The following is a 21580-nucleotide window of genomic DNA, read 5'->3' on the forward strand; positions in this document are numbered from 1 at the left end:
AGAGGCATGAAGTCTCAGAGAGAGAGAGGATGAAACGAGTGAATGTTAGGGCTACAGGGGACCAAGAACCTCAAATATTGTAACCAGCCAAATGGCTCACAGAAACTACCGAGAACCAATAGAGGCATGCGTAAAGAGGAGTCACCAATATCCTAGGAGGTAAGCGAGACATTGGGACATAGAAACCCCAGAGTACCAGAGGGGCCCAATAAGACAGGAGCACAGTCAATTCTAGGGGAACACAAACAAGACGTGAACTTAGTGGGAAGAAACCCACCCAAGTGGTGGGTAGGGATTAAGGAGGTATCCCACCACCTACGACAACTTGAACATTTGATCTTTTCAGGAACTTGAGACTTTATGTTGCTAACTTGAAAAACATCTGGAACTTTGACAAAACAGAAAAGAACTGTTAATACCATGGAGAATATGTATTTACGGACAAGCATTAGATCCAAAACCAGGCGGGGTTCCTGGAAACCCTGAGAGCGATGGGGGTGAAAACTCTGAAGGCAGGAAACTCTGCCTGGGTTTTCTTGTATGATTTTTATAAGTGGTAGTGACAGTTTAGAGGACAGAGGACTAATTATGTTATTTTGACAATCGACAAGCACCTTAGTATAGTTTGTTAGGAAGGGAACAGCCCTTTTAGCAGTAGGGCTAGAAAGGCATTTCCTTTTTAGTTAAATAAAACCCTTTGATAGCATGTCCTCTGGTCTGAGTCCTTCTTCTGGCTTGCCACACTCTACATCCAACCCATCTATTCGGAGGTCAGAGTGGTTTTTTATTCATCTGGGGTTTACACACTGACCATGAGCACTATTAAAACCTTGTCTTCTGAGGGAGCGTCTCCTGTTTCAAATTGTGTAAGGTCTTTGCTGGTCACTCTTCTGGTTTCTTGCATAAAGACTTTGACAAGTTTCCCAATTTATTGCAATCGGCACACAATGTATTCCTTGCTGGACATCAGGGATTATATGCCACATGATAAGTCCTGCATATTTCTTTGTTTGCAGCATTTCTGAATTCAATCCGTCTATCGAAAAGGGTCATCTTTGTTCAAGGAAATGCAAAGAGATGGTGTTATGTGAATCATTCCGTATTAGCTTTAGGATCCTAAACATCATCTGTAATATTTGGTGTCCCTGTTCAATGAAGTGTCTCGTTACTTAGGATTTCATGTTTCGCGTTAGCAGATTCGAGCAATGTTCTTGCCGGCGAAATTTGCACAGTCATCTGGGAATATCCGAATGACTGTCCAACATAGTATTTGCCACACAGACAATGTATGCTTTAAATGATATTCAAAGTTTTACAAGTAGCAAAGTCCCATAGTATAATCTTCTCTCCTGTGCATGGATGGCATACAATATTGCCTTTTGTGATGTTACCATAACATATACCGCTTACCGTGTTTTCCACGTGGCTATTTTGGCCATTGTTATTTTCGCCGTGGTGTTTCACCATGGCCATTCTAGGTGCATTTAAAAAAAAAAAGAAAAAGTGTTGTGTGTTTGGGGTTGGGTATTGGGGGTGGTGGGTGACAGGGTGAGGTGGTGGGGGTGGGTTAGAGTTGGGTTGGGGATGAGCCACATAAAATAAATGCCTAAAACGGGCATGGTGAAAACGCCACTGGGAAAATGCCAACTGCTAAAATAGCCGCAGCGAAAGCACGGGAAACCAACTTAACAGTTAAAACCATGAAAAAGGGCAACTATCTTACTAGTAATTAAAACCTCTGCAACATCTGTACATACGGTGACGAATCTCAGGATGTTGTCACTGCTTCAATGGGGGAAGCCCTTCTCATGAGGCCAGGGAGGTGAGACCACTACCAGATAGACCCCCTGGGTGTGGTACTCAGTGGGAGGATCTCATGGGGAGGGAAACCCCTATAGGACCAGTGATGACTATTTGGAGAGAACGCGGTATGCCAGTCGTACATTATCCCATTCCTCGCCCACTTATCCTACCAAGACTCCATCTATCCCAGACACCTATGTATGTCTCTGTTTGGTAGATTGTATCCGTCCCTCTGGACATACTGAGATGAGGAAGAGTGTGGTTTACTTACAACGAATACTCTCAGAAACTGGGACGAAGAAGAACATTGACAACCAAGTAGAGAGTGAAAGCAGAACTACTGAGATGAGGAAGCCGCGTGGAGCAATGTTGAGTGCACCGCGGAACCAAGGCGAGTAAACTAGACAACCTGAAACCAACACCATGCATACCATAAAAAGGGAAGACACGTTTTTTTTGTCCAATCCTTCCTTCAGGAGCCGCATAGGCATGAGAAACACAGAGACTGACCGAGACGCTGAGAGAGGGGCAGGGGTGACGGAGCAGGTCGGGAGAGCGAGCACGATCACACAATCTGGTGGACTAAGGCTCCTGGTGCTTGGGAGGTTAGCGGCATGCAGAGAAAGAGAACTGCATGACCAGGGAGACTGCAGTCAGACTGCCGTCCTGCAGAAGTGCCCACCAGCCCCAGCAGTATCGCAGCCACCTCCAGACATCTTGGAGTGGCCACAACTTTGACGGACCAAGAAACAAGGTATGCAGAGGGCGAAGGAGGCTATGAGGAATTAAGAAGGTTGTATACAGTAGAAGGGGGTGAGGAAGATTGCCCACACAGTGTCTGGCACACATGTTGAGAAACCAGAGAAAGGGGGTCAGGGACCCACGATAAAGAAGCAAATGTAAGTGGGTTTGGGACTATTGAACTATAGGTCTATTAAGAAGAGATCAGGAAAATCCACCAGGGGACGCAGAGAAAGATGGCAGTTTAGGCCAGTGCTCACCCATCCTCAGCTGACATTCGAAAATAAATCTGTCTACCCCGGGATTGCTGGAAATCCGCCGTTATGGGAGGTATAAGGAAGGCATGGTATCAAACAGTAAAACAGGCACAAGTGATCACAGTTCAAGGGTGTTTATTGAACCTCATTTGGGTTTGAAAAACGCTTCTCTATCCCTAGTCTAAAGATGGGAGCAAGCTACAACCATCAAATAATAATAACGCAATCCTAGTAGAGTCTTGCCAAAATAAAAGGGCCTATACTAATAAACCTATTGCCAATCCTTACTTCTAAATACAAATAGTATGGGAAACAATGTTATGCAAAAGAAAAGTGTTCAAGAAATGATATGTCAGGATATACTTGCTGTTGGCTTCCCTTCCCCACGTCAGCACGGTACAAGGCGGCACACTCAAGCTTAGCACGCTCTCTGGCTTCTCTAGCACAAGGATGCAGTTCAAAATCACAACATTAGGGCCTTCTGTGCCAAAGTCTCTTTGCCATTCAAAGTCTCTTATTTCAGAAGGCCTGATGCAACACAACAAACATTAAAGTCCTTTCTTCTCAGGATTTCACATGTACAACCTCTCAGGTGATTTACTGCTCACTCCGAGTCCCCCTCCACCGGGCTCAGACCCAATTTAACACAAAGCCTTCAATTGGCCTACCTCCACCGGGCTCAGACCAAAAGTCTCTACTTTTCCAAACTTTCTTTAATTCATCAAAATGGAAATCTTTTGACTGTGCGCAAGATTTTGTTCGGCCCATCGCAGGACCACTTCGATTCACAATTCTTTGTTCTCTTCTTAATAGAACTCTTTTAACTTTCACGTCTGCCAGTTCTCAGCTGGATACATTACAGAGACCTTCGATTGAGCACCCATGCAGTGCCGGAACACTCTGTCAAAGGTATCGTATCTTGCTTTTAAAGTTCAATCACTCATCAGCAGCTCCACTTTACTTGCTTCTTTTATCACACGTGTTTTAAAAATGTTCGTTCCAGAGCTCACCATACAATGTTGCTGCTTGCAACCTTGGCTTCAACACAGACCGGTCTTGTATCGGTCTCCCCAACTCACGGGCTGTGTTGATTTCACTGATGCTGCTTTGTTCTTGGAGCCAAGGACGGTACCACAGCGGCTGCTGCTTCTCCCCGCCTTGATTGTTGACGCGGGAGGGTCCCGGGTTCCTCGGACACACAATGCAGGATTCTTCATCCTGGTTTCCTGGTCTAATGCGTTCTAATCTTGAGAGCTCTTGAAAGTAACAGTTCCTTGTCAGGAAGGGCAAGGGAATTTCCCTCCTTGCGATCCCCTCCTGTTTTCCGCTTTTATTCTCTTGTTCAGCTGCAATCTCGAAACTGCTGTTTCCTCCTGGGCTTTTCCTCGCTCAGAGTGTGCTCTTGTGCTCCGCCTTTTAGCTGTGCAGGGAAGCTTAATGGGAGTCAGGTGTGTGTGATGGTCAGTAATTGCCTGACCTTGCCCGACCATTGTATTGGGACACGTCAGGTATACTGTTCGGGTGTTAGACTGTTTTCCCCCATAGCAGGCTGTCTGTGTGGAAGTGTTTGTTTTGTAAAAGGGGGAAAGGGAGGAGAGTTCCTAAGTATCCTACCTGGTAGGATGGGGTAAATGTGTTACATGGAAGAGGATACTGTGTCGTACCATTCGGTGCCCCACTACCCGAAGACCCCTCACCCAGGTGATCCTCCTGCACCGTTCCACCCACTGGAACTAGATCCAAAAGCGATGGCCGTGTCCTGGCCACCGGGATGACTAGTGGGTGAGGCAGAGATGCTCTTTGGACCTAACCTGTGGGCAAGGAGGGAGACAGCCATGATCATGGGGAAGAAAAGGCTGCTAAGGCAATACAGAGCAAAATGGAAAGCTACACGTCGGGAGCAACAAACATGCTGAGTTCAAGCCACGGTGCAGAGGAGCACCCTGCTGATGGTGAGAAGCAGCCCACGATGGTACAGGTTTTACAAGCAGTGACAGACTACAGGGCCTGCATGGAGAGCAAAATCTGGCAAATGGGTGTGGAGGTGGTACTCAGCGGGTGGATCTCATGGGAGGGGAAACCCCCTGTGGGACCAGTGATGACCATATCAGGAGAATGCAGTATCTCTGCCAATCACCTAACCCTTGATCCCTTTCCTACAATCTTAAGAACATCCCCTTCCGTATTAGGGTCATGAGTTATTGTCACCTTACCATTTCCCTAGAACATACTGGGACTATGAAGAGCACAGCCGACCCAAGGGAAATCAAGGGTAGAAGCACTAACATGACTAAGAACTCCATTGACTCTCCGGAGAACATGCAGATTAAAAGTACTGAGATGAGGAGGAGGTGTGGAGCCATGAAGAGTACTCCTAGGGACCATAACGAGCAGTCTAGTTGTTGCCAGTTGTTCATTGGTCAATGTAAAGAGTAGAAAAGGAAATGAGACTCAGGAAGCAGTTGTCTAGTCCTCCCTGGAGTACCTGCAGGAGCCAGCACAGTGCAGGAAGGTGGAAGGAAGCAGAAAAGGAAGCCAAGTGGGAAGCTAGAATGACCATGGCCAGTCCAGAGAGGAAGGACCAGAAGGCGAGTTGGCAGAGAGAAACTCCCGGTGTTCCAGAAGCCTGGGAAGTGTGTGAAGGGAAGACTGCTCTGCCCAGAGCTAGATGGAGACTGCAGTGTTCCCGGGCTGACCCGAGCCCACTGCAAGGCTCCCTAGAGGTAGGGGGAGCACTCAGGCTGGCTGGTGGGAAACTAAGGAGGTGCAGCCAGCATCTTCATGGTCACAGTACCTGGCAGGCAAGTGAACCAGGTCTGTCCCGCAACAAGAGAAGCTTAAAGGTCTGATGCCCACCAAACGAAAGCATCATGAGTCACCTTCCTTGTGGTGGTTGTAAGTGACTTCAAGTCAATGCCTAGTCTGGGATGCCCAATGGAAGCCCTTACTTATATATTTTTATGACAAGTTCATAAATCTGGATGATGAACCCTTATATAACGCCCCTCTCTTTATATCCCCCTGACCTCACTGAGCCAAGAAGTAGGTTTGTTTTGCAAATTAAAAGATTTATTAGAAAAATCAAACAATATATATATATCACACTTTTATGAATAAATTAATATTTGATAGCACTCTTATGAATATGACAGTTATTAACAGTGGATAATATTACAGTACCACAATTCTTTAATTACTTAGGAGTTGGCATAGAAAGGATAAGGTAGCAGAGAATACTTTGTATGGTTTCAAGGAAAAGCAATGATGGAAAGAATGCAGCACAGAATAAACTGGATATGGTTTCAACAAGAGATAATCTGATCACTTTTTCCTCACCCCCGCCCCCTATGCAATATGAAGAGATGGAAATGAGGGCACACAGGTTTTTAGGAATACAATCAGAAGCAGTTCAGTTCCCGTTTCCCCCAGCAAGCTAGAAACAGGGATGATTTTAAAACACAGGCCAAATACTTTTACATGTGATTTGCAATGAAGTGAAAAATATGCTAAAAATGATTTTAATTCCCTATAGGAGATTCAGGGTAGGTGACAGCTACTTTGAATTAGTTCAGGTCAACACTAGCAACGATTCAGGAATGATTATCAGAGTGAAACGAAATTCAGCAGTTGCAAGCAAGAAGCAGCTATTTTTTTTACAAGTGGTGAAATGGAGTCAAATTGCAATTTGCGGCACTTTTTCCGAGTGCATCGATCGCGATTACGGAAAAACTACAAGGAGTTGAAATGTCATTTCATGTCAGGGTTTGTTGGAAAGCTTAGATTCTTAGCTTTAAAATGCCAGTTAGATTTTGCTTCTAGGACATGTGGTTCAAAAGATGCGTACGTTTTTGTGGAGGTAGATTTTCAGAAATGAAGTAAAGATTCAGAATGACAAATGACACTTTCACAGCTTTGAAATCACAGAATGGACACACGATTTCTATGCAGTTCTAAATAGGTTGAAATGGATGGGATGAGATTATTTTAGACTAAGAGATGACTATGCACAGTTCTGGCTGGATCCTCACTCCTAATTTTGGACCGGAATGGGCCTTGGACTGCACTCTCGCCACGGGACGGTCTCTGCCACTGGTTCTTCTCACAGCGTGGCCTATGGTCTGGGTCTGGCACTACACAGCGGTCTGGTCTGGTCTGCTATCGGCACTGCACAGCAGTCTGGTCTGGTCTGCTATCGACACTACACAGCAGTCTGGTCTGGGTCTGACGGGTTCTGGATACAGCTCTGCTTTCTGGGTCTGGTTCTGGCACAGAGTTCTAGCCAGAAGCAGAAACAGCACAGCCCGGCTGTTTTATTCTGATGTGCCCCTTGGAAGTCTGGGGTAAAATCAGTTTGCAAGATTGGAAGGCCAGCTGAGAAGAGTTCAGCTTGCAGTAGGCCCTCTGCTTCAAAGTTCTGGAATCTGGCATCTGGTTTTCTTGTGCAGAGCGTCCCGCCAATGTTCAGATGATGAGTGAATCTTGAAGTCCTCCCACTAAGGCTTGCCATCCTTACTTATAGCAGAAATTGCATCACCAAAATGGGTGTGTGCGTGGGCATAACCAAGCCTGCCCCTCACAACTTGTCATTGGCCAAATTCTCCTCTCTCCCTTGATTGGGGGAAGGAAATGGAGTGCCATTGTGATGAGGTATGTTTATGGGTCAGAGAATCCTCCCCTTGTCACTTTGCACACAAATCTATTTTTGATTCAAATGCATATTTATCTATGTACCATTTTTCTAATAGTATATGTCCAGTTAGCATATTTTCTGTAGCGCCAAACGATCCGGTCCCTGTCTTTGTAAGATGTTGTGTCCACTTCTGACAGAATTCTGCCCTTTTCATCCAGAACACAATATCTAAATTTTTCCAGAATTTACACAAACGTGCGCAAGGAATATGGGCATCAGATGATGAAGTGTCAGATTTGTAACATACAGACATTTGGAGTAATACCCTATTTTCCGCTACTACCCCCCAGAACATACCGCAGAGTCCTAACACCTCTTAAAATGTGCACAGAAAAATCACAGGAATAATGATATTATTTACATAATTTTGACAATTATGTACTATGAATTATCTATCTTTTTAAAAGTATGCTCTGGCTCAGATGGGTGTGGTTAAGTCCCAAAGCACATGGGGGAATTTCTTGTTTGTCCCCGCCTCCAAGCTCAGCTGGCTCACAGGGGCAGTGCCCCTCCCAGTTCCTTCCAAGAGGAAGCCATTTACGACCTTCTGATTTAGCAATTGCTTTGAGCCAGGGGAAGTTCATTGTTCTGTTTCCCTGCAGTCCCAGGTACCCCTCCCCTGATTTAATCAGAGAGGTGTAATCTCCTTTTGGCGGGGGCAGCAGAAGGCAGGCCAAGCCTGTGAATGCAGTTGCTGGGCAAGTTTCAACTCCTGTCGGGGGTAGTTGCCGGGCAGAATTCAATCCCTTTAAGCCAGGCTTCAGCCAAATGTTACTTTTGTTCCAATTTTTCTTCATTCAAATCAAACTTACAATTTTTACACATGCAGCTATAACGCTGATTCTAAGTTCAAAACTATGACATTTAAACAGTTGCAACCTATGTGACACTCAAAAGTAGGTCACTCATTTATTTTAAACAGTTCGATTTTAGTGGCTTTAAATCCAATTTCATTTAAACTGCTGACATCCACAGCTCAGCCAGTTTTGTTATGAACATTATTTTAGGCTCTTCATCTTTCCAGATTTTGTATGCACACAAGACTTCATTCTACCAGACGTCTGCTGGTGTTCAGTAAGATTTTTGAATATCTTGCAATGTTTAAAATAGGCATTTTTAGCTTGCTTTCAGAGAAACAAAGGTGATTTCAAAGCGCTTTTTGAGCTAACAGGCACTGCTGTTTTTCCTTTGGCACCACGTTTCACTCATGGCGCTTCTGGCCCATCATGCTCGCACTGGTGGGTGGCAGGTCAGGCGACCATTTCGGTGTGCGCAAAAACTTCGCGGTTTTCCTGGATTCTGGCGCAAATGTGGGCTTTTCGGCCATCTTGGATGTTCTAAGCCCACAGCACCAAATGTTGCAGCATAATAACTCGAACATGGGTCAATACACCTGACATGGTACTTATAAGGAAAGGGCCCCACGTATCCAAAGGCAAAGAAGAGGGGTCTGGGACCCACCACTATATGAGAACAACACAAGGCATCTTCCTCATGGTGGTACTTGGGAGAAGGGGGCTCCAAGAACCCAAGCATAAAGAAGCTGGGTCTGGGACCCACTCCCATGAGGAGAAGGGAAACCACAGAGCAATTAACTAAGGACCATACGTGACAGGGAAGTGAACCAATTGAACCCAAACAGAAAGAGAGAGAAGCAGATGTCTGGGACCTACAAATGACTTGACAATTGGTCAGAAAAGCCCAGTGGTGTGATATTAAGGACACTGAAGAGGCCAAGAGAGGAGATGCATGTAAAGGCAGGGGGAAGCCAGGGGAAGTGAGTCATTCCCCTGGCATTGGGAAATATGCTAAGAAGCCTCACATTGTGAAGGATGATAAGACGCCTGGCATTGTGAAATATGTTAAGAAGCCTGGCATTGGGAGCGTTGTGTTTCAACATTTTGACAGATTGAGAAAGGCCAGGGAAAGGGAGACATTCCCCCTGGCATACAGAACTCTGTGTTGTACCTTGGAGATCCTGAGAAAGACCAGGAGAAGGGAGACATTCCACCTGGCATTGGGAACTTTGTTTTGTAAAGCATACAATCCTACAGAAAGGACTAAAAACCATCTTTGGTGTTAGTTGGAACAGTGAACAGTGTATTCTGGAATATTGAGTACTTCCAGATATAAATGTCTCTGCTGCTGAAGGGAGTCATTGGTGCAGGCTGAAGAGAGCCAACCCTCTTCAAGACGTCCAGAAGAAGGGAGTTATTCTTTTGGACCTATTTCCCCCCTTTTCTGTTAGTTCACTTAAGAATTAGGTGTAGGGGGCAGAGAGGTTTCTTCACACAGGACATTGGTCTTGTATGATTTCGGACATCCGGGCAAGACCCTTAGCATTTACTTTGAGGCAGGGAACCCCCTTTTAGAGTTAGGGATAGGTAGGTTTTCCTTTTCTTTTTACAACGTAAATAAAGCGGAATAACACCCGGTGGGGAAAACCAGCCAATCAGGTGGCTAGTAATGCAGGCTTGAGCCGCCGATGCAAGCCGATGTTCCTTCCACCCAGCCTGATAGTTGGCACCCCCTGCCACCATCTTCCCTCACCCTCCTCCCTGTTTTTTTTGTACACCTTTCCCACCCCCTACTCACTTTCCTCCGGCTGCAGCTGAAAAGGAAAGGAAAATCCTTTTTTTTAGCACCCCGGGATACCGCTTTGGCAACTCGGGGTGTTAATAGCCTTAAGCCCCCATTCCAAGTATTGGAATGGTGGTTGACAGCCCCGGAGCCCTCGTTATCCACCCTTGCTTCGCTCTGGCCGATAACTTGGGCTGCTGGGCCTTTAACACTCACTCCAGCCCTTGGAACGGGGGCTTAATGCCATATTGTTTCAACATGAACCTGTGTGTGTCGGTGTCCTCACTACACACCCTTACAGGAGGCATTCTCTTGGCAGTGCAACGAGCTGATAGAGAACCAGGGGAAGCATGTCATACCCCCTGGTGTGTTTGTAAACTTTGTAAAAAGCCAAGAGAAGGGAGACATTCTCTTGGCAATACAAGGAGCTCTGAGAGAGCCTGGGGAAGTAAGCCATACCCCCTAGTGTGTTTGTGAACATTATAAAAAGCCACAATAAGAGGCATTCTCTTGGCATTGCAAGTAGCCTACAGGAAGCCAGGAAAGTCACAAGAAGAGAGGCATTCTCTTGGCAGTGCAAGGAGCCGAGAGAGACCGAGGGAACGGGACTCATTCCCCCCTGGTGTGGTTGTGAACATTGTGAAGAGGCAAGAGAAGGAACCCATTCTTTTGATACTGAAATTTCGAGTTGTAACTTTTGTTTCTTTCTGAACAGAGAACCTTTGCTACTTTGGAACTTTGTTTTAACCTTTGGAAAAAGAATTGTGACCTGGAGCAGGGATCTATCCCCTCAAAAACCAGTTTCACTGATACATGGAACTGTACCTGTCGAGAAGAGGAGAGTCACTCTTCTGGACCAAGAAACTATCAAACGCCTTTAGTTTAGTTGTAAGTGTAAGGTTTGAAGATAGGGTTTTGACACAGGATGGTGGACTCTTTTTAGTTCTTGGACATCCTGACAGATCCCTTAGTTTTGTTGAGACAGAGAAACCCCTCATAGAGTTAGGACAAGATAGGGTTGTATTTTCTTCTTTTGCATATAAAAAGCTTCTGCCAACCACCATGCCACCACTGTGTCAGAGTCGTACTTCATCACCCTTACAATACCAACAGATCTTTCAAGTTCTTCCTTCTAGAATGAGCAAAAATGGAAGGACAATTACATAAGGTCCTCAATTTACTATGATGTTCAAAGATTGACCAATGTTTACATATTATACTTTTAATTCTGTGACTTTGTAGGGAACATACAGATATGGATCAAAGGAGGTTGTCTTTGCTCTACTGTTCCTCCTGTTACTCCTCGGCATATACCTGCAAATTAATCACTGCATGCAGACCTTTCATCTCTACAGCAAACTCAATAACAATAGCCAGCGCCCTAGTCCTGTCAAAGGTTGACTATCGTAATGCACTATATCTAGGAACCATCCAACAGAACCTAAATAAGATGCAAGTCATACAAAATAATGCCTTCAGATCAGCAATGAGAATCCCGAGATCACAACACATCTCTGAAACCAGATGCATACTGAATTGGCTATCTGTCAAGCAAAGAATCACACTCAAAACCCTGTCACTCACATACAAGTGTCTCGCTAACCTGGCACCCAAGTATCTGACTAACAGTCTCTCATGCAACATACCAGCCCATCATACTAGAACAGCTTAGACACATTGTCTCAACATCCCTAGGTTCAAGTTACAAAGAGCAGGCAGGATTAGCTTCCCGGTATTAGCAGCCAAAATCTGGAATGCTCTTCCTATAGCGCTAAGATCTGAACCTTCTTACCATCTGTTCAGGAAAAATGTAAAGTTGAGGCTTCTCGAGCAAGAAAGTAACAGCTCCTCGTGACAGGGCCTACCGTTGAACTGTTCGCACTGGCACCGTAACTATGGTACTCACAGACCCGCACATGACCAACTACCTGTAAATATGTAATTATGTAAGTTAAGCCCACTTGGGCAATACTACTGTATCTTTTCTACATCTCTGTATGAAACTAAACTGTATGGATGCAACTTTGTAAATTGTAAGATAAGCGTATGAAAGTATGTAACATCTAAGACAAGCGCCCAGATGCCTTAGGGCTTGGCACACCCTACAAATAAATAAACTAAACTACTGTTGTATGAAATATGTCTTCTCCTTTTTCTGGTCTACTTTCGTTCTTGCTAGAGTTAACTCATCATTTGAGTAACCGTGTGCCACTAATCTTTGTGTCATCTCATCCAACTACCTTGAGCAGTCTGCTTCCTCAAAAACAATGCTTCACACTCAAAAAGGTATTGCACAGTCAACTCTAGTGTGCTTGGAGGGTGAACATTAAAAGTGTGCTTGGGGGGTGAACATTTAAATGGTGTATAGGTTTATCACAATCTATTTTGCTGTGGAATATGTTAGTGATGCATTTTTGTTAATGAATCTCTACAGCTACATCCAAAAAGAAATTCCTGATTTGTCAATATCTTTTGTGAACTTTATGTGTTGACCTGTTTGGTTAATGTAGTCAATTAGCTATTCCTCTTTATACCTTCAATGTCAGATTCCAAAAATGTAATTCAAATACCCTCCCCAATATGTAATATATGTATGCCACTTTATAAGGCGCTACCTGTGAACACTGCCACTTTGCAGCTCCCCAAGAGGAAAAGGAAGAAGGTGCATGGAGGGATCATGTAGGGATCTGACCGATCACAGTCTTGTAACATTATCAGAGGAGTACAAGGGTATTGGGAAGTGCCGGAGGAGTATAAACAGGCCAGTTACTGAAACAAAGTAAAAGAAGTATGACTTATGGGCAGAAATAGAGACACGATAAGTGCGGTAGACCGTTGGGACTTGTGCATCAACAAAGCAGATAGGTGAAAAGAGGAGACCATCTGCAAGGGTCATGGTTTCTTGCTCGAACATGGCTTGGTTCTTTTTCTAAACAAGGGATTTTCTTCCTGTCCGATTGTGGTTAGTAGGTCACTCCGTATTATAACCTCTGAAGTGTCCAATATCTGCCACCAAACATCTTTCCCAGGAGCAGCTGGCTAAGAGAGACAAGTAGTTGGCCAACAGTATTTGTTACTCTTTGGTTTAAGGTCTCTACGGTCAGTGTCCGAATAAGCTCTATGGATAATGCAAAGGCTGTCATTTCAAAACTCTGCAGTGCTCAAGTAAGGTGGAAAAGTAAGGTGTTAGCCATTTACGCCTTACTTTTACACCCGATGGAATTTCGCAACCATTTGCAGGTATAGGACAGGCAAGAAACAGAGCTTACATTTCTGCTGTGCATTCCTCCTCCATCTTGAAAGGGAACATGCTTTTACGCCTGGCTGAGATTTGTAAGCAGGCTTAAGGGGAATGTATTCCCATGGAATGTGCCTGCTTTTATTACCTGCTAAAAGCAGGCAGATTCAGTAGGAATTCACTGTACAGGCCACCTTCAAAGTGCAACTAGCAGGCAGTATTTACAATTGATTTTTACAAAACTTAGCTTAAATGCAAAGATAAAATCGTCTGATTTTTACTCTTTTCCTTTGCATTCTGTTATGTCCTGTAGGGTCTACTGCATGCGACCGTCAACATTTTCCTAAGTGCTCACGTTTGCTGTTCCCTGAATGCAGTTTTCACTTTGTACGAAACAAATCCTAAAGAGTTTTGAAAGTGATCCAAGTGTCCATGGGTGGACAGTGTAGAGGTGTTAAGGTTAATCTCTGCCTCTGAGGCCTAAAATCAGTCTGGCAGCCTTGTTTTGGATGACCTGGATGTGGTGGGTAAGGGCTCGGAGGAGGCATGAGAAGAGAACGTTGCAGTCATTTAGCTTAGAATGAACCACAGGGTCACCTAAGGAAAGGGAGGATATGCTTGAGAACATGGAGGTAGAAATGTTATTTGTTGTGTACATCTCTTGGATTTAGGGGTTCAAAATGAGGAGCTGATCACTGGTGGACACCCAACTTGTTGGCTGAGAGGACCACGGAGGGATGGGGTACCCGCTGCAGCCATCTCGGGGATACAGAAATGAGGCCGAACAAAAGGTGCCCAAGTAAAAACAACGCAAGGCAAGATGAGATGTGACCCGTGTCTGGGGCTGCACCGGTGAGCTTGAAAGTGACCCGGTAGCGTCTACGGTTTCCACTTAATTTCCCGAGGGAATCTGCTACAAATGTGCAGCTTTTATTTCCAGGAAACTGAGGTGAACAAGTCAAGTCAACAGTTTCAAGCTATTTTCTTGAATTTTCCATTTGCATTGCTGTAAATAAAAGCTGGAGATAAACCTTTGATGCGGATTTTCACAAAAAAACTAGTACACACTGTTTACTGGATTGATCCACATACATTGCTAAGAAAAAAAACTATACATTTCTAAAAAAAATCCTTCAAAAATAAAACTAATTGAAAACTATTAAGTTTCCCACAGGTGTGTTTTTCAGAAATGTTATCAAATTGCACATAATAGGTATATGATGTTTAAATAACTGTTATAATGACTAAAGCCATATTGATCTTTACTGATGGTAGTATAAAGCAAGGCAGGGGTGGGCACCACGTATATATTTCAAATGTTCTTGGTGTTGTGAATACTTAGAAAAATAAGTGTCCCTGTGTGCTGTTTTGGCCTGGAGAGAAGGAAAATTATCCTATGACACAAGGACCACAAAAACTAATAGCGAAAAAAAATCACTAATCAAATCTGGCGCTCGCAGTTGGCTACAATAGGAGCTGTAGTAATTGAAGAATTATTTACTTTCAAATTTCTTTTGCATGTGTTTTCTTTCTTTGCAACCAAACGTATATCTATTTGAATGAACGTTCTTTGAATACATTTAACAAACTTATGTAGTAAAATGTACAGCCCTGAAGATGGTACTTAATTGCACCGAAATGCATTGGCATATGTACATGGAATAGACCTGTGTATCATAATTCTGTCTCATTGCACGCCACTTGGGAAAATATGAACACAGGAATGTGCATCAAACAGTTCCTGGACTTTTCATATGCATCATTGGATTATGTTCTAATTGAAAGAACAGTACTTTTTTTGCAAAGAAAGAAAAATATGCAAAAGAAATCTGAAAGTAAATAATCATTCAATTGCTACAGCTCCTATTGGAGCCAACTGCGAGCGCCAGATTTAATGAGGTGGTTTCACTTCATATTTTGTTCACTACTGTTGGTAGTATGCCAACAAATTAAGAAATGACTAGTGGTAACTTTGTTATCGAATTAATCATATGCGGAGCGGTGCATTGGAATGAAAGCGGTCAATTATCCTACAACACAGTTCTAGATCAACGTTCTACATGTAAATGAGTGCAATTGACTATACTTACTGTGCAGACTGCTATCATGGCCATCATTTCTATGGAGCCTCTGGGTTTGCTTATGTAAAATACTTCTCCTGGCTCTGTTACAGGAAACGAACCACAAACGAGCAGATACTCCACGTGCTCCTGCAACGAACAGTTTACGCAAGCTGCGGGCATGTACTCACTAAGTTGCAGAACCGCCAGTTCAGCAGACCAGGGCCTGCACGGTCCCTTTAAGAAAGAACAATCGCAGGAACTTGGGGCGTGGCGGCGCACGCCCACTTAAAGCCACGCAGCCGTCTGCCGCTCGCACACCACAATGCCAGCGGGCACGGCCATAACCTTTATCAGCCTGTAAGTAGCCCTGAGTGCGGTCTTGGAATGAAGAAGCACTCACAGGCGAAGTGTTAGCGGGTAGACCGCGTGGCACCTGAAACGCTGGTGTAAACCTGCAACATATGCTCCTGGAGTAGACAGGCAATGATTATAAGGAATCCTATTAGGCCTAATGTTCTTATTTTAATGTCCTTATCTTCCAAGGGGCCGCGTAGACGCGAATGCTGTTAAGGCCTCGCCATGAATACGCCTGGTTAGAAGTAGGCAAAGGCATGCATTGTCAAGGAGGTGGGTCACAATATGTGGCATGGGATGTGATATGGCGAGGCTCTGCAACCTGTGGCTTTCCAGACGTTTTGGACTACGACTCCCCTGATCCTTCACCATTGACTATGCTGGCTCTGGCTGATGGGAGTTGTAGTCCAAAACAATTGGAGAGTTAAAGGTTGCAGACCCCTGTGATACGGGAACACAAGCAGCCTAGGTGGCACCTGGGTATGGACTGTCGAGTTGGATTAACGCAATGTCCAAACACACACAGTCAAACTCGAGGAACAGGGCCCAGGGAACATGCCAAAAACTTGAACATACATTGCACCCTCAAACCAGGTCAACGCTGAACAGTTGAAGTTCATCATACATGGTGGCATAACACAACATATCACCCAGGGGCATACATAAGTCTCTGATGACGCAAGGTACGTAGAAGGTGGAGGACAACACGCACCGCGTGGTCTGCATGCGCGTGTTCCACGCCGCCGCTTAGGGTCAGGCTGTACCACAAAATAGGCCGACACACCAATTAAAACAGAATCTGACACAATACCACATTAAGATTATTTGCACTTCATTACAAGCTGCCTAGTGCCTGTGGGCACTTCTGTGGAAAAGCGTGTGGCGAATAATGTGGACATTTAAAAGCACATTGGGCCCGTGGTCAAAACTACCAGCTGTGCAGTGCAACAACTCATCTAACTGGTGGGCAAAGGTCCACACAACGTGGTCACTCTCGTGTGTGGGTGGGGCCGATCTTCAGGCGTTGCCCTATTTGCCCAAACGACAGTCAGACCCCGAGCCCATCATTGAGGGGCTCCATTCACAGCCCATCCCTATCCAGTGTTTGGGGATAGAGCGGCTGCCAAGGCTTCACCCACAAGAGTGGTGCAGCATTTTCAACTGCCACCACCGTGCCCACCCACCATGATCCGGCAAGGACCTGGAGGCCAGCCATTCGGTGGCACAGTGACTGGTGATGGAGGCATCATTCGCTGGTCATTGGGGGCTGAAGCTGCAAAGCCATTAAGAATGGTGGCCATTTTCTATGGTTTCCCATTGTCTGTGCGCTTGTGGTTTTGCATTCGTGGCTATGCATTGTGGTGGTTTTCCAAAGCAGATGTGCACGAGGACAGTTAGTGAAAGGGGTCGATTTTAACTTGTGCAACCGTGTACAACGTGTCAACAATAACATGCAGAGAGCCTGTTTAGTCAGCTGTTTAGTGATGGACGTAAAGCCGAGCCCCGGCCAGAGCAATACATCAGAAACTAGGTTCTACTTTTGTTAATGATGCCTACAGCGGGGCCAACGCGTTTGTCTTGTAAGCAAGACAAGATGGGTTCGATTCCCTGTTCCGTGCATGCAAAAACCCCTTTTTTTCTTAAAATAAAACGTTTCCCAATACGATGTTGTTTTCCCCCTTGGCATTCTGGGACGTGTAATGTCTTTCCCATTTTGTTTAAATGTAGGACTACATATAACAGAATTACAAGTCTTGCATTGTCTTTACCAATTTAAATGTAGGACTACGTATACCAGAATTCCAAGACTTCTAATGTCTTCCCCATTTTTTAAAATGTAGGACTACATATACCAGAATTCCAAGACTTGTAATGTCTATGCCATTTGAAATTCAGGACTACAGATAGCAGAATTCCAATAAACAATGGGGCTGGATGCCCTTCACAGGCAGTCAATTTGGACACCTAAGAGAGCTGGCATTTTAGCGTTGCCCACTTTTACCGCTTGTTGGTGGACTCATGATACTTGTTATCGTTTGGATAAAAAAAAATAGGGTGCCATTCATTTTTAGTTCTTTGGCACTCTTTCTAGCCAGTAAAAAGGTATGACTTAGGCCTTCAGAGTGGACGAGGGGTGTTTGTGGGGTAGCAAACGCCCTTTCTTTGCGCAGATCAACTATGTATCCCAAGGTTTCCTTTGGGGATGCAAACTTTCTGGGTAGGGATTGGTTGATAAGAGTTGCTATTTCACTATTGAATCAAGAAAAGTGGGTCATTTCGAAACTGCTAGGGGTACCAATTTAGGGAGGGTGGGGGGAGCTTACACACATTACGTGTTATTTTAGTACCATTGCTTTATGGAAATGTGCTGCCTTGATGATGAATTGTGCCCAAGTGTGCGGCCTATTCTGCTATGTTCCCTTTCTCCTAGAGGTGTCATTCAGTTTAATTGACTGACCAATGTCTTTTTAACTCATTTCTAAGCAGGGATGCACTTCAGTATGTATTTAATAGACATTTTAGATTATTCCGTAAGCATAAGGAATACAGAAATAGCCCAAAGCTCTTGGTCAGTTTTAGAGAATAACTACTATAAAATGGCTGTATTTTTAGAACTGTTACCTTTTCTAAGTGGAAACCGAACCCCATGGAAATGGCTGTTATTTCGTGCACAAGGTTAGATCAGGATTTAACCTGCCTTTATTGTTGTTGATTGTGTCTGATGACTTTGTTTGAGGGTCTTTTGATCCGAATAAACACGTGATGATGACGATGATGATGATGATAATAGTTCAACTGCTGGTACATCAGACATCCGCCTGACACCGAACCCTGAAATCTTCCACGAGTCACTGGATGGCAGCAAAAAGACTAATCAAATTAAGTGTATTTCTGGATCTTCTCGCGGCCGCAGTAATCAGCTTCTAAGTGCGACCGCTGCATTTGCACAATTATAAAAGGCTGAAGTGCTTTGGGGAGTGCAAGCATGCCCATTTTAGACCAGCCAAGGCCAAGCGAGTTACAAATAGTCCAGAATACACAAGCTATTTAACAAAACAAAAACAAAAAAAATCGGAGAGCCTGCATGAGTCTGAAAAATAGCGCCCCACATAGGTGCTGGGAGCACAATCCACCATGGCAGGCCCTTGTCATGCATTGTGTAAACACCATCGAACCCTGTTGAAAGAATGACAAAAAAAGCAAATGGAAGCAGCAGTTCCAGGAAGAAAATGCACACATGGGTCATACATACCCTTCAGTGCATTGTGCATCCCCCCGAGCCTGTTCACATAGCCATACAGCAGGGACGCTTTCTTGTTTCTCGCATTTCAAAGCGCATCTCATTGCTTGTAGGAATGCGCATTCGAAATAAGTGGAAAACCCCTCTGTAAACTCCTGGTTTGCACAATGTGCGCAGGGGGTGAGAGAAGACATCTGAGATGCGTACAGGTAGAAGGCCCAAATGCCCTTTATTTGCCAGCACAACATTTTCGGGCGAAAACGAGTGCATCCCATCACTTATGTAAAAAAAAATGCTTTGTAAAGCAGCACCGACGTGGGCATCAGTTCATGCCTTGAGCTGATACAAAAAGGACAAAGCAAAACCAAAATAGGGGGGAGGTAAGACAACTACTCAGAATTCTTCATATACATATTGGGAGGGGTTAGTGGGGGCGGGGTAAGGCATCCAATAGCCAAACAAAGAGTGTTCATATTTGCCTGTAGTTAAACAATGCATAGTGTCACTGTTGAGGTGGGGGGTGGGGGGGACCGAGTAGACCAGAATATGGTGTCTGTATATCTAGTCAAACAGAGGTGATACACCGAAAATAAATTATATACATGACCAATTATTAAACCTGTTCCAAGAAGACAAGAACACACAGAGAAAGGAGGCAGTGGGCAGAATCATCAGCTTGAGACCCTGTTAAGTGAAATCAAGTGGGATTAAGATCCCATACGTACATGGAACATAAATTAAAAGGAGCCTGCGTATGAAGCGGCACTTTGCCATGGCCTTGCTGTTCAGCCGCTAGGTGGCACGCCAGATGCCTAATGGGGTTCCGATATCTTCCATTTCACCCCCTGAACTTGGCATTAAACCTGATGCATGTGTACAAAACCTCTCTGGCTGTGTCACAAGCAGCTCCAATCTGTCCCTGGGTTTCACATTGCACACCCAGACTACTGTGGCATACATATAGTCGCGGGAGGATAGCTCAGCGGCAAAGTGTTCGCCTTGGACGACATGAAGCAACACAGGTTCGATCCCCGGGTCCACGCTTGGAAACCTCTGGGTATTTAAGCGCGTTATAAATACGCAACTAAGACAAAAAAAGAACAATTATGCAACTTAAATAAATAAATAATTCCTGTAACAGCCCCTCGATGGCCGCGTGTTGTGTGAGCGCTTTAAAAATGCAAATAAATAAAAATAAATATGGCCCTTTGTTTTCTTAGACCATGGGTGGACTTTGCTGCAGAGGAGCATTCGCCTGTGGGCCTCCTGCGAAAAGCCTGTCCAGCTGAAAGTCAGTCTTCTTGAAACGTTGTTCCTCATTGAACCTGTGCTGCTCCGACTGTGGTTTTCCAACCCCTTTCTTGCTTTGCACTTGTGCGTCAGTCCTTCTCGTTCTTGATTTGTTCTGGTTGTGTACAGTTCCCTCTGTACACCAGTAGCCAGTTCTTGTTTGTGTACAGTTCCTCTGTGCAATCACAACGTGTTCCCGTTTGTGTGAAACTCCTATGTACACCCCCAGCCTGCTCCTTGTTCTTACATGTCCTGATGTGGGGCATTCCAGCTCTCTCCACTTCTACTTCCAGGAATTACAGTGTGCAATAGCTTCACGCTTGTGGTTATAAACACCTGTGTGTGAGTCCAGCACCGCTTACGTAGCAATTGTTGTCTTGTTGGATCTAGTACCTGATCCAGTGCTCCTTGATTTTCAGTTTCCAGCTTCCGTCTGTAACGGTTTATTGAGAGGGCACCATCAACACAGGGAGTTCCTCCCCTGCCCAATCTAGGTGTCACACAATAAAAGGTTTAATGTCAGTTCATTGTTCAGCCCTATTTCCAATTCATTCCTTGGATCCCTCCCTCTGAGCTACCAATGAGCCAAGAACCAGGCCTGTGCACAGGAAACATATTTATATTTATTTGAATTAGATGTTAAGAAAATCGCACTAAAATCTCAAACATCACTTTATCCGTGGCACAACACAATAAACTTCTCTCACCATAAATAAATGACACAAGTTGGCTTGGAAGAACACACATCACAATTCTTTACTTTCTACAGATTTCACTTCAAGAAATAATTACACTGGTCAATAAACAAAAACAATTACGTATGCAATGCATTGCAATTTCGATTTTCCGGCGCACTTAAAAGCTAGCAGTTTGGTTTATAGATTGGTACAAATACATATGGCAATTATGATTTCACCCACGCTTTTGGTTCAGGGTGATTTAGCCGTTTGTTTTCAGACCCCCCCTTCATTAATTTACTAGTAACTGCCATAATAAACATATATTCCACTTCAGCTATTCAAGGGGAATTTAATAAAATGTCAGACTGATCTGCACTATCTTGCACAGTGTAAGAAACCTGAGAGTACTCTCACAACTACTCCCCAGGGGTCTTCTGCTCAGGTGGCCAGGGAAGGCCCATCCCTTTTGGGTCCCGACCCTGGGGGAGGACAAGCGAGAGAGGATCACCTGAGTGGAGAGTCCTTGGGGATTGGGGAGAGGGTGCCTGAAGGAAAGGTATGGTATCCGCTCTTCACTAACACGGACCTATCCTACCCACCTTCAGTCTTCATGGGATATTGTCATTCTTATCCCATTGATTCC

At 44.6% G+C, this 21580-nt stretch overlaps 1 protein-coding gene across 2 annotated transcripts in view; it reads right to left on the reverse strand.

Annotated features, from left to right (window-relative positions):
- The window catches only part of PLS1 (plastin 1), a 697248-nt gene that overhangs the window by 549833 nt on the left and 125835 nt on the right, over positions 1-21580 (reverse strand). Inside the window, exon 1 of one of the 2 annotated variants that reach the window (XM_069618269.1) lies at positions 15400-15543. The exons of the other annotated variant lie outside the window; for it this stretch is intronic. The gene's annotated coding sequence lies outside the window, so the exon portion shown is untranslated. Of the gene's footprint in view, positions 1-15399; positions 15544-21580 lie in introns of those variants that run through there. 2 annotated transcript variants of the gene reach the window in all.

This window comes from Ambystoma mexicanum, chromosome 10 (assembly GCF_040938575.1).
Source record: "Ambystoma mexicanum isolate Mex_15411 chromosome 10, UKY_AmexF1_1, whole genome shotgun sequence".
Classification (NCBI taxonomy): domain Eukaryota; kingdom Metazoa; phylum Chordata; class Amphibia; order Caudata; family Ambystomatidae; genus Ambystoma; species Ambystoma mexicanum.